Raw genomic sequence first — 13368 nt, 5'->3', positions numbered from 1 at the left:
ATGAGCACTGCAACGTAGGCTACTGGCCCTCTCCTGCCCTCCTTTTCCTACGTGCTAACCCTGCTGCCTCTCCTTCTTCCTCCACCTCCTCAGCCTCCACAGAAGATATAATGGTGAACTCCTCAGCCTTTGTTATCTCACACAACCACACACTACGCCTTGCCCGCTTGATGAGAGACAGAGGAGCAGAGGAGGGAAGAGGAGTGAGAGCACGGGAGGCCGAGAGAAGAGAAAAGTAGGATGGTTGCAGCTAAAATCAGGACTCAGTGAGAGAGAGAGAGAGAGAGAGAGAGAGAGAGAGAGAGAGAGAGAGAGAGAGTCAGTGTGCAGTATTCCTCATTGTAGTATTCTTGTTCTTATTGTATTATTATAACAGTCATCCCTATTCTTTTCCTTTTGAGTAATCTTTCAACCACTCCCCACTTTGCACTTAATATATCTTGCATATATGACTCAAGACCACCAGCAGATTTTAAATGATACTAAAGTAACACTGTGTGTCAACCTCTCTCTTGATTTATGCAGAAGAAAGCATACAAGAAGAAGGCAGCTATCAACACTGACACTTTTGTTACCATTCACCATATCTACATGACCGCCATTTCATTCTTAAGTCAAATGCTGTTAGTAGGAAGAATCCAATGCAAATTATTTTCTAATAATTTAAACTGAATTTTAAAGTCCCTCTAACAAAACTAGTCTAAAGGTAAGAAAACACTAACACAAATAGTCAAACTTAAGCTAAATGTATTTGCCATGGTTAAACACCGGATCACAGATTCTACAGGTAAACAATGTCATATTGGTTTGTCATGTGTGGCAGAGCTAGCACCACTAACTTTCAGTCCTCAGGTTAACATCCACTTGCATGTGCTTATTAGCATTGCTCTGGTTGCGTTAACGAGGCACAGCCTACATACAACTTTCTCTCCATTATCAATCACTGTCAAACTACTGCACAAACCCTGCCACGCCACAAGATGCCATCTGTCTTCTGCGGCTTTCAGCCAAATAGTGGACCATTATAGCATTATGGCATATGCCATTAACCATAGCTACAGCCTCAGCTAGTGGCATCTGGCTGCACTACAGCTTAGACACAACATATGACCAGCATTTCCTTTTCAAATTAGCATATTCCCTATAACTGTACACTCTGCACTTCAGTAGTTTTTTTTTTTTTAGTTTTTTTTTATTTCTATTTTATATTATTATTTAGTCTGTTAGTTTTAATGATGTTTTAATGATGAATGTTTTTATTTTTTTATTCCCTGTAAGGTGACCTTGGGTGACTTGAAAGGTGCCTCCAAATAAAATGTATTATTATTATTATTATTATTATTAATTATTATTATTATTTTATTTATTTATTTAATTTCAGGCCTGCAAAAATACAAATATCAATAAAATGTTTAATAGGCTAGTAATTCCGGTGCAGACTAGCAATTGTGACAACGTGTAATCGTGTAGTTCACAGAACGCATCGTCCCTTCTGTTATGGTGTTGAACTGCTATAATCCTCACTGTAAACAGCCAATTTTTAAATTAATATTTCACCCATTCCTGTTTCAGGATCAAGTGATGCGACAAAGTATGGAAATTAGAGGGAAATTGTGCTATATCTCAAAGTTAAAAACATATTTGACAACCATTAGCAACTGTTAGCAAAAGCTTGCATTAGCATTAAACCAATACCACGCTAATACTAAATTTGTTTAGTAGTTAATTCCTGAGTGGCAGTAACAGTGATTTTACTAGTATAACTCCAGTCTTGTGTATCATCCAGCCTACCAAATGCCATTTGTAGCTTTAAACCTCTTCCCAGCTAATAGTAATTCAAGCTAGCAAGCGCTGAATGCTATTGTTAGCAGTTGTCAGACTGTAATTAATAGATATCAGCTTTCAAATTACTTCTTAGCTAACATTATTCTCGGCCAGGACATGGCTAAATGCTAGCATTAACTTTTGTCCGACTGTAGCTAATGGGCTATCATATAGATATATTCCTTGATCATGAAACTAAAAGAATTTCAGTCAATAACACTTTGACCTGGAACACAGCAGTACGACAGTATAGCAGCATTTGGACTTCACAACTTGAGCCTGACATCAGAGGAAAAAGACAAGAGGATATGGATTTTCTTGCAATACGAACTCTAAACCCAATTCAAGATTGCCATTGACTTAATGACTATAATCATGATATTGTCCACTCATATTCAGGAATCTAGTCCTTATTGAAAGGGGAGTTTTGCATCAGTTGTGCATGTTTCACTACCTTACAAAACCCTGTGTCTTTAAAGAGCCAATGATAGAATTCTTTATGGATTTGCAAATATACACACGAAGTCTGCAGAAAGGATACAAGGAGAGCAGATCTCTCCCATAAGTGATCAATAGTGCTGACTTGCCGGGAAGTATCAAGAAAGATCCAGATTGGGGCGCTGGTGGCCTAGCGGTCTAAGCGCCCCACATACAGAGGCTACAGTCCTCATTGCAGGGGTTGCTGGTTCAATTCCCGGCCGGTCGACCATCTCCTGCATGTCTTCCCCCGCTCTCTACTCCCCACATTTCCTGTCTCTCTTCAGCTGTCCTATACAATTAAAAAAAAAAATAACTTAAAAAAAAAAGAAAGATCCAGATTATGACACAAAATGTAAGTAAAGCAATAACATGCTTTCTGATTTACTTTAGATAACATGTCAGTTGCAAAAATCTGTTACAATTTAAGAAAGCAAGGTTGCATAAGCTCCCACTGGATATCACAGACCTGTAAATGTTCACCAAAAATAGAAATAGATTCACATCGATAAATAAAATAAAAGAAAACTCAGTTGTAGAAAAAAATGTAAGTTATTACACGGGTATTTCAAGGTTGTGTATCTGGATTTGGCATTTTTCAGGCTCCAATCTCTTCTGCTTACAGGGATTTTAAAAATGGAATACTGTCGATATCTTTTATCGAATACAAACAAATTGATTTTGGATATTGGATTTTGTGCATGTGCTAGTAAGAAGTGTCCTCACAAACTTTCCTCACTAAATCTAGCTGCAGGCAGTAGAGGAAACTGGTATAATCCAGTTGTATCAGCAGCAGAAAAAAGTCTGCCCACCTATCCATCTTTTGTATGAAGCTTACTGCAGTACACCCATGCAGAAATTTTACATGCTCTCTTGGAGCTAAAACAGTCTTGTGGTATGATCTACAGAGCCAAAATATCACATATCTGTTTGCAGCATTCTCCCATGGCTAACTGAAGCTCCCTTTGTATCCAGAATAGAATAATTGTGCAAAAAGAGCTGCAGTAGCTGAGATACATTTAGGCATGACTTTTCCTTTGTTGTGACTAATGAGGGTGAACATGCCATCTGTTACATCATCACAACCCAGAGAGTGAACAGGGCCAAGAGCTGAGTCATGACACTCCTGCTCCTCCGCCGCTTTCTTAGGAGAAATAATCTGACTGGAGGAAGTGAATGAGTAACGCTCCTTCCTCCTCGAACAGATACCGTCGTCGTGATGGCCCAGAGCGATAAGCTACACTGACCTGACCTCCAACTGCTCAAGTCGACTGTCGTGGTCGTGTAGGACAGCGCCCGGGCTGTCAGTGTGTGTGGCTGAGTGGGTGAAAAGCGGGGTGTCGCTGATGAAAGGCCAGTGTGCTCAGTCAGCTCAGCCAGGATAAATAAATAATGGTACATTTTTGAACATCACAGCAAAAATCAGAGGTGACATGTTCTCTGCTCCTGTTCTTGATGATTAAAGAGTTTAGTCATTCAAAGTTCAGAGTCTGCTCTTTTATTCTTTTATTTTTTACACAGACTCAGAAATCCTACAATATCTCCCTCCATACTGGGGTTGCACAAGGATGTCTCCGAGTACGCCATGGAAGCTCTAGTTAGCAAACTGAAGACTACACCCATTAGATTATTTTTCCAAGCAAGCACAAACCTTTACCTCAAATATGATTAAAAAAATTGGGCTGGAAAATAGTACATTCAAAGCTAGGGTCACACAGCAGTCATATGTACATGTATATGTAGATGAATTCCTTCCTCTTTTTCATCCTGATAATTAAAAATTATGTCTTAGACTGCACAACAAGATGGACGTTATGACAGTAAAATAAAAGTGAAGCCAAAACATTTGAATCTCCCCCTATTGACTGGCTGTGGTAGGTTGTAAAGCCTGCATCCTCCACATGTGGCAATCTCCGGTCTAAAAATATGAGTCCAATGCAGAAATGCTAAAAACTGCAGTTCATCGAGGATCCGCTTGAAGCTGGCTCCAGAAGTACCGGAAACCACATACACACCAATTCAAAAAAGACGATCTTTACAGCAGAAAAACATGTTAAGACGAGTAGTCTGGTTAGCTCATTTCTCCATTGGCACACACTGTAAGGGGGGTGAATTTTTTCTCATGTGGCAATTTCGAAGATATTGAGATTAGTCATCCAATGAGAGGCCCAGCTGACTTGATTGACGGCAGGAACCACTGTAGCTGTTGGCTAGGAGGCTCAAACCCGCCTCTTTACGTCACAATCGCTGGACAGCAGCACTATGGCTCCCGTCGATGATTGGCTTCAAAACAGCGCTCACAGATACTACGTCCATTTTTTTATACAGTCTATGATCCTCCATAATAACAGATGGGACATGGATCAAACTTAGGCACCATTGGCCTGGCGGTCTAAGCATGCGCCCTACACACAGAGGTTATAGTCCTTGTTATAGCAGTAGGTTCGACTCCTGGCTTTGATTATCTGCCGCATGTCTTCCCCCACTCTCCACTCCCCATTTCCTGTCTCCCTCTATCTCCAGTTTTCCTATCCAACAAAGGAAAAAAATGCCCCCAAAACCCAAGTTTACAAATACAACTTTAAAATCTAAGTAGATACATTTTCTAAAACATATTTTTTGTTATCATCGTTAGTTCTTATCATGTTGATGTTTATTCATGTATTCTTTTTTGTTGTTGAGAATTTTTGTTTTAGTCAGTGTTATGTTTTCATTAAAACACATTAGGCAGGGAGCCAGGTCCAGCCCTCAGGATGTTTTTTGCTACCTTTTTTCCACTAGTATTTCCAGTTAGCCTATACCTTGGGCCATCTCAAGATGATAATGAGTATTCTAAACTTGAGGCTGTTTGGTCATGAGGCACTAAACCCCCCTTTTTTTTAAAAAATGCTCCTGGCATGATAATGTAAATCTAGAAAACAAGGTGTTAAAATTGCATTCTTTGATAAACAAGTATGAAATTTGGCATAGAGTATCCTGACACATAGGAGGACGTGGTAAAATAAGATTCTGGTGCTTGCTGATTTTAGTTTTTAAAATATCATCCACAAAATACACAACAAGACTATAAAAATAGCATCTGTTTGATGAAATCTCATACAAAATGGTCACTTTTGAGCATTATATGGTTAATATCACTACCTCATTTGTATTTAAAAAACTGCCCAACTTTGTAAGCTTCAATTTGAGCTCTAGATGGTCTCTGTATCTTAATATTACACTTCCTGTTGCCATAAATACTTCACCATGCTCCATGTCTGAGAGAACAGAATTTTCAGTTTCCTGCATTCCAGATGGAGGTTAGCCTGTTACCTGAATCTAACACTGCCTTCATATACATGAAAAGTTGGGGCTTCATGAACATGGACTTTTAATGTCTCTTGTAGCACAGCTTGTATCCAACATAACAGCATTGCAGGTAACTTCTTCTACTATATAGCTCATTGTAACCATAGCAATAAGAATGTACTTAAAAGGTTATAGTACCAAGCACTGACACCTAGTGGCTAGAAGTAGTAATGACTCCTATCACTACAGTCAGCTCCATTGACAAATGTGGCCCCTGCAGCTCCTTGTGCATTGGATTGGCAGTTAAAGAAAAGAACAATGAAAGCAGACAACAAACACTACACAAGATTCACTGAACATTTTATCAGTGAGCAGGTTATGTGCTTTGGTTTGCTGATGAGATGAGATATTAATGCTAAAGCTCCAACAGCTAACCCTTACTGTACACAGTGGCTCTGAACATCATCGCCAGTATAAGACATCAGCTTGCCTCGTGGGGATATTTTAGCATTACTTTATGGTATGCTCTTGCTCAAGTTGTCTGCACTCCATGTTACCTTGTAACAGCATGGTTTGGTTCCTCTTTCTTTCTCAGGTAAACTATTTGACTGGGGTAAACTCAGTAAACCTTTATTGTCAGTAAGTTGCACACTGGTGTCGCATAGTGGTAAGAAATTGTTTTCTTTCTGACATTTTTATGACTCAGCCAACATCCCAAAACAACAATGCAGCCATCAGACTCAGAGACAAAAAAAACCAAACAAGACTTTTGAAAACAGCTAGTCCATAGCCCGAAAGTAAAGATAAATGGATAAATAAATAGATGGTACACAATTAAAAATAAGCAAATACAAACATACAAAATAATAATAATACTAAGATTGTAATGATTAACACAAAAAAAAAAAAATAATAATAATAATAATATCAAGAATATAAACAATTGTATAAATAGTGATTAGGATAATAATAATAATAATAATAATAATAATAATAATAATAATAACAACAATAATAATAATAAAAAATCCTTACAGTAAACTTCAAAGCAAATAAGTCAATAAAATAAAATAATAATAATTATGTATGTCACAAATGGTGAGAAGTTTTAACATCTCTCACAATCTCCCCGCTCTCTGTGGTTGACATAAGATAATACAGTGTAATGTAGCACTTAATCTGAAGTTACAGGTTTGGATAATCATTTTTTAAATGTCCACATTAAAAGTTAATAAAAAGTAATAATTTGTTCATTATCTGATGATTAGGGTTAACGGATTAATGAAGCTCAGCTCTGATCTTTAATGAAATGCCGCCTGTGGGCCCAAACATCACAACCATTCAGAGATTTCTCCTGAATCTCCCAATCTTTGTATGATAATATCTACTGTATTTAAATTCTTTGCAATTTTACATTGAGGAATATGATTCTGAAATTGTTAAACTATTTACTCACACAGTCTCTCACAGAACAGTGAACCTCTTCTCATTCAATATGTTGCTGGCATCCAATAAAATGAGCATGTATTTTCATGAATCAATCACATTTTCCAGTATCATCATTTGACATGTTGTCCTTGCACTGTTTTCAAATGAATAAAGGGTTTAAATGATTTGCAAACCTTGAAAATCTGTTTTTACTTTAGATGTCCATCTTTATTTGCAGTCAGTAGTCCCCTCCTAATGTTCCTAATGCCAGTTCTCTTCTAATATGGGGGATGAGGAACAAAATCCACAGCCAAAACCAATCTTTTAAATATTGAAAATAATGAGATAAACTTTCAAAGCGTCCTCCTGTGGTTCCTTTTTTTGCTTAAATATCTCTCCAACTTTTTTTTGAGGGGAAATTTTATGCAAAAAACACAATGACTGAAAGATTTGAAATTAAATTATCAAATTCAGAAGGCCTCAAATTTAAGCTTCGGATCATTTGAACTGGATTAAAGACTTTGGTAAGCAAAATCAGTTAATTGTACATGTTGGCAGCTGGGTGAATATGAAAAAATGTGAACCCATCTTTTAAATGTTGTTTTTCTCCATGTTTATTTTAATGTCTAATCACTGCTCATGGCAAATACATTCAATGAAAGCAGTAAATCCCTCAGCATGTGCTGCACTGCCAGAGAAAGTTAAGTCCTCTTGCTAGTGGAGCCTTTCCAGTAGTGCCTAAATGTACCAAGATGCATTGGTAGTGAGTGGGCTTCTCCACTGCATTTCTTCATCCATGTCCTGTGTCCGGGACAGCTGGTATCCCTGTCAGCCAAAACATAAAAAAATGTATCCTTGCATAGAACATCCTCTGTCCTCTTATTTCACATGACTCTCTGTGGTTTAGTTCCATGGTTAGTTTGTACTTCCTCCCTAATTCAGAGCAACACAGATGAGGTTAAAAATTGGCAAACAAGCCCCCAAAACATTGGCTGCAAGTTTCCAGAAATACCACTAGAGGGCCCCATGGAGAAAGTAGTATAAGAGCTGCACTATGTGCAGTGTCAGGGCAGTGAGTGAAGCTGATTTACTCTTGAGCCCCAGAATGCACATGAGCAAGCACATGAGCATGGGCGCAGCGGGGGACAAACTACCCAGGGCCTCAATTGCAGGAGGGGCAAATGAAGGGCCTGAAATGAGAGTTTAGTTGTTCAAATGATTTCTCTACAAGTTATGACTTTCCTACAATAAAATTATTATTATTATTATTATTATTATTATTATTATTATATTATTATATTATTATTATTATTATATTATCATTATTATACAACTTCTTGTGGACCAGAGAAACAGCGGCAGTGGACGGCTCATCTCTTTGCACTGCAGGACTGAGAGATACAGAAAATCATTCATCCCTGCAGCCATTAGGCTTCATAACTCTCTAGCCAATGGGAGATGAGCTGACAGACACCTGAATTTCCCCCTATTCTATTCTATTCTATTCTATTCTATTCTATTCTATTCTATTCTATTCTATTCTACCCTGGAATGACTCTGTTGCCATCTGTCATAATCACACCATGTCAACCTGTCACTTCTACATAACATGTTTACTGCCTTTGTAATTACAACTATTTATACCACATGTAATATTTGAATATATTTTTAAAATTATATTCTAATTTTATTTATCTTTTTTTTAACTTTATTTTTTTTTTTTCTCTTTTTGTGCTCTATTGTTCTTGTACTACTCTTGCTATTTTGTCTAAGTTGCTGCTACAACCGTATGTCCCAGAGGATCAATAAAGTACTATCTTACTCATCTTATCTTATCTCATCTTATCTTATCTTATCTTATCTTATCTTATCTTATCTTATCTTATCTTATCTTATCTTATCTATTAAATTGTTACTAAAAAAGTGTTACAAAAAGATACAGCAAGGCAGCCCATGTAGTGCGGTGGTTAGCACTGCGAGTGGGGGGCTTCCTGTGTGAAACTTCACAGCGATTGGCTCCATCTAAATACAGTTTGAAACATGGTGTACAGATACTTTCATTTTCTTGAAAGGTCATTAACCTAAGCAATTAAAGATACAGCAAGACAGCCTGTGATGCCAGTGGTTGGCACAACAGGAGCTGGAGAGTCCCGGCTCTCTCCCTCTGGACTTTGAAACATGATTTAAAGCTACCACGATGATCTGGCAAGTCCATAAACCTCAACAATGAGATATGCAAAGTGGCCCTTGTTGTGCTGTGATTAGCACTGCCACCTCCCAGTTAGCAGGATCAGGGTTCAAGTCAGTATGGGCCTTTCCTGTGTGAAACTGATGTTTCCTTCCTAGCTTTCTCCTGCTGGATCAAGCTTTGAAATAACAGTAATGCAATTGAAGATATATAAAGATATAGTTTAAATACAGTGTAGGGGGCTAGCAGCAAGAGATGAGGGATGGAAGGGAAGAAAAAAAATCAAGAAATGTACTGAGAGGGGTAGAGAGGGGTTAAAGCACTCTAATTTTCATTACATTATATTTGGCTTTACCGACAGACTTCCATTGATACACCATTTACACTATGGCTATAGTAATTAAGCTGTGGTGCACGGGCCCAGTGTGATATCTATTTATGGGGCCTAGAATACCTGGTGACACCCTGCATTTGAGTAATATTCTGTCCGTACTTAACTTTTGAAAAAGAACAATGTTATGTGTCAGCACAAGAAGACTGTTAAAAAACATGGATGTAAACAGGGCAAGTATCAAAGCTGGAAGTGAAGGTTCTTAAAGAGGAAGGAAATGCACATAACACATTTCTTATGAGTGAGAAACGTTTTCACACGGAAACACTTGTGGTCTCCTCTTCTGTCCTCTCTTTGTGCAGGTTTTCTCTGCTGATAAAGTACATGTCCATGAAACATCACAAATTACTTCATTTTAGGATACTACCATTTGTAAATAAATGGTCTACACAATTAAACATAGGGCTTAGCTTGAAGACAGGCACTAATGACAAAGGTAATGTTATGACCAAAATATGATTATACTTAGAAGTTTAAAGTGAAACATACAACCAAAATGAGCTGCGATACTCAGGGACTTAAAGGGTCAGTGTGTCAGATTGTATTTGTATACCTATTCTCCGTATATATTATTCACTATTCCTGTAATCCTAGTTAAGATTGGACAAAAAATGTTGTACATATGAATCTGTATATGAATGACATGTAACTGTTGCTACTTCCTTTAATTGTGATTTGATTATACTATAATTCTTATTATTCTTATTATTATATTATATTACTAGTATTATTATTACAACTATTATTATTATCATTTTCTTTTCTTATTATTTACATTTATTTTATTTTGTATTTTATTTCTTAGTTTGAGTTTTTACTTCCTGTTATCCTGTTTATGATTTGACAATAAAATGTGGTACAGGTTCATCTCATATGAATCTGTATATGAAGGACTTCCTATTATTTTTATTGTGAATATTTCCATTACTATTATTATTACTACTATTATTATTACGATTATTTATTAATTACTGTTGTTGTTTTTGTTGTTTTTCTTATTATTCTACTATTTTATTTTTTACTTTCTTAGGTTGAGTTTTACTTCCTGTTATCCAGTTATGATTGGACAATAAAATGTGGTACAGGTGCATCTCATATGAATCTGTATAGAAATGACATGTAACTGTAGATACTTCCTTTAATTATATTTCATTGTGAATATTACTATAACTATTATTATTACTAATATTATTATTGTTGTTGTTGTTTTTGTTGTTTTTCTTATTATTCTACTATTTTTTTTTTTTTTCTCAGGTTGAGTTTTACTTCCTGTTATCCTAGTTATGATTGGACAATAAAATGTGGTACAGGATCATCTCATATGAATCTGTATATGAATGACGTGTTACTGTAGATACTTCCTTTAATTATTTTTTAATGTAAATATTACTATAACTATTATATTATTATATTATTATTATTATTATTATTATATTATTATTATTATTATTATTATTGTTGTTGTTTTTGTTGCTTTTCTTATTATTTTATATATTTTTTATTTTTATTTTCTTAGGTTGAGTTGTACTTCCTGTTATCCTAGTTATGATTGGACAATAAAATGTTGTACAGTTTCATCTCATATGAATCTGTATATGAATGACATGTAACTGTTGCTACTTCCTTTAATTAATTGTGATTTTGATTATTACTATAATTCTTATTATTCTTATTATTTATACTATTATTACTAGTATTATTATTACAACTATTATTATATCATTCTTTTCTTATTTTACATTTATTTTATTTATTGTATTTTTATTTTCTTAGTTTGAGTTTTACTTCCTGTAATCCTATTTGATTTGACAATAAAATGTGGTACAGGTTCATCTCATATGAATCTGTATATGAAGGACTTCCTATTATTTTTTATTGTGAATATTTCTATTACTATTATTATTACTACTATTATTATTACGATTATTATATTATTACTGTTGTTGTTGTTTTTGTTGTTTTTCTTATTATTCTACTATTTTATTTTTACTTTCTTAGGTTGAGTTTTACTTCCTGTTATCCAGTTATGATTGGACAATAAAATGTGGTACAGGTGCTCATATGAATCTGTATAGAAATGACATGTAACTGTAGATACTTCCTTTAATTATATTTCATTGTGAAATTACTATAACTATTATTATTACTAATATTATTATTATTGTTGTTGTTGTTTGTTGTTTTTCTTATTATTCTACTATTTTTTTTTTTTTCCTTAGGTTGAGTTTTTACTTCCTGTTATCCTAGTTATGATTGGACAATAAAATGTGGTACAGGTTCATCTCATATGAATCTGTATATGAATGACGTGTAACTGTAGATACTTCCTTTAATTATTTTTTAATGTAAATATTACTATAACTATATTATAACTATTATTATTACTATTATATTATTATTATTATTATTATTATTATTGTTGTTGTTTTTGTTGCTTTCTTATTATTTTATATATTTTTTATTTTATTTTCTTAGGTTGAGTTTGTACTTCCTGTTATCCTAGTATGATTGGACAATAAAATGTTGTACAGTTTCATCTCATATGAATCTGTATATGAATGACGTGTAACTGTAGATACTTCCTTTAATTATTTTTTAATGTAAATATTACTATAACTATTATTATAACTATTATTATTACTATTATTATTATTATTATATATTATTATTATTATTATATATTATTGTTGTTGTTTTGTTGCTTTTCTTATTATTTTATATATTTTTTATTTTTATTTTCTTAGGTTGAGTTTGTACTTCCTGTTATCCTAGTTATGATTGGACAATAAAATGTTGTACAGTTTCATCTCATATGAATCTGTATATGAATGACATGTAACTGCAGATACTTCCTTTAATTTTATTTTTTAATTGTTATAATTATTATATTACTATTGTTTTTATTATTATTATTACAACTATTATTATTCTGATAATTATTATTATGATGATTATTATCAGTATTATTATTATTATTATTATATTTTGTTATTGATATTGTTGTTATTATTATTGAACATTTATTTATTCTACTTTATTTCTTTTATCTTAGTTTGAGTTTTTACTTCCTGTTATCCTATTTAAGATTTGACAATAAAATGTGGTATGAAATGAAAACTTTGATGCTTCGATTTATTTTCTAAGTTTGAGTTTTTACTCTTTTCTTTCCATGACTTATAACAATATTGTTCAACAGAGCTGTTTTGTATCCTGCATCCTTAAAAAATGTTTGAAAATAAAGTTTAAAAATACATATACTTAAGCAAAAAATGTCTTCAAATATTTAACTTCCGTGTTATGCATATAAAAAGTTTTAAATGTTACCTTTTTTAAAATAAGTTACGTAAAATTAAATAAAAACCTTTAATATCATTATAATGTATTGAGATAAACCAGTCTATAATTCACGCTGATGCAGTACCCATCTCTATCCACTAGAGGTCAGTCATCTGCAGCACTGAACACAGTGGCTGTCAGTGAAACTCACGTACTTGCAATAATGTGGAAGCATTAACTCAGGGAGGTCGGAAGACACAGATGAGGAACTACAGTGAGGAATCAGATTAACTGTGGTAAGCAAAAACATTATATAATAGTTCAATTTTAACGTGTTAATAGGCTGCTACATTAAATCAACTAGATAGTCTTAGACGTCAATTAATTATTGTAAGCCACGAAGACTCCTGTCCAACTTTACCGACCAGCCAGTTGCTTTCTTCCGCATTTGAAGTTTTACTTTATTATGATATTATTGTTTTATTTTTGTGTTTGT

This window comes from Notolabrus celidotus, chromosome 18 (assembly GCF_009762535.1).
Source record: "Notolabrus celidotus isolate fNotCel1 chromosome 18, fNotCel1.pri, whole genome shotgun sequence".
In the NCBI taxonomy this organism is placed as follows: Eukaryota; Metazoa; Chordata; class Actinopteri; order Labriformes; family Labridae; genus Notolabrus; species Notolabrus celidotus.
Note: the sequence above shows the minus strand (reverse complement) of the source record.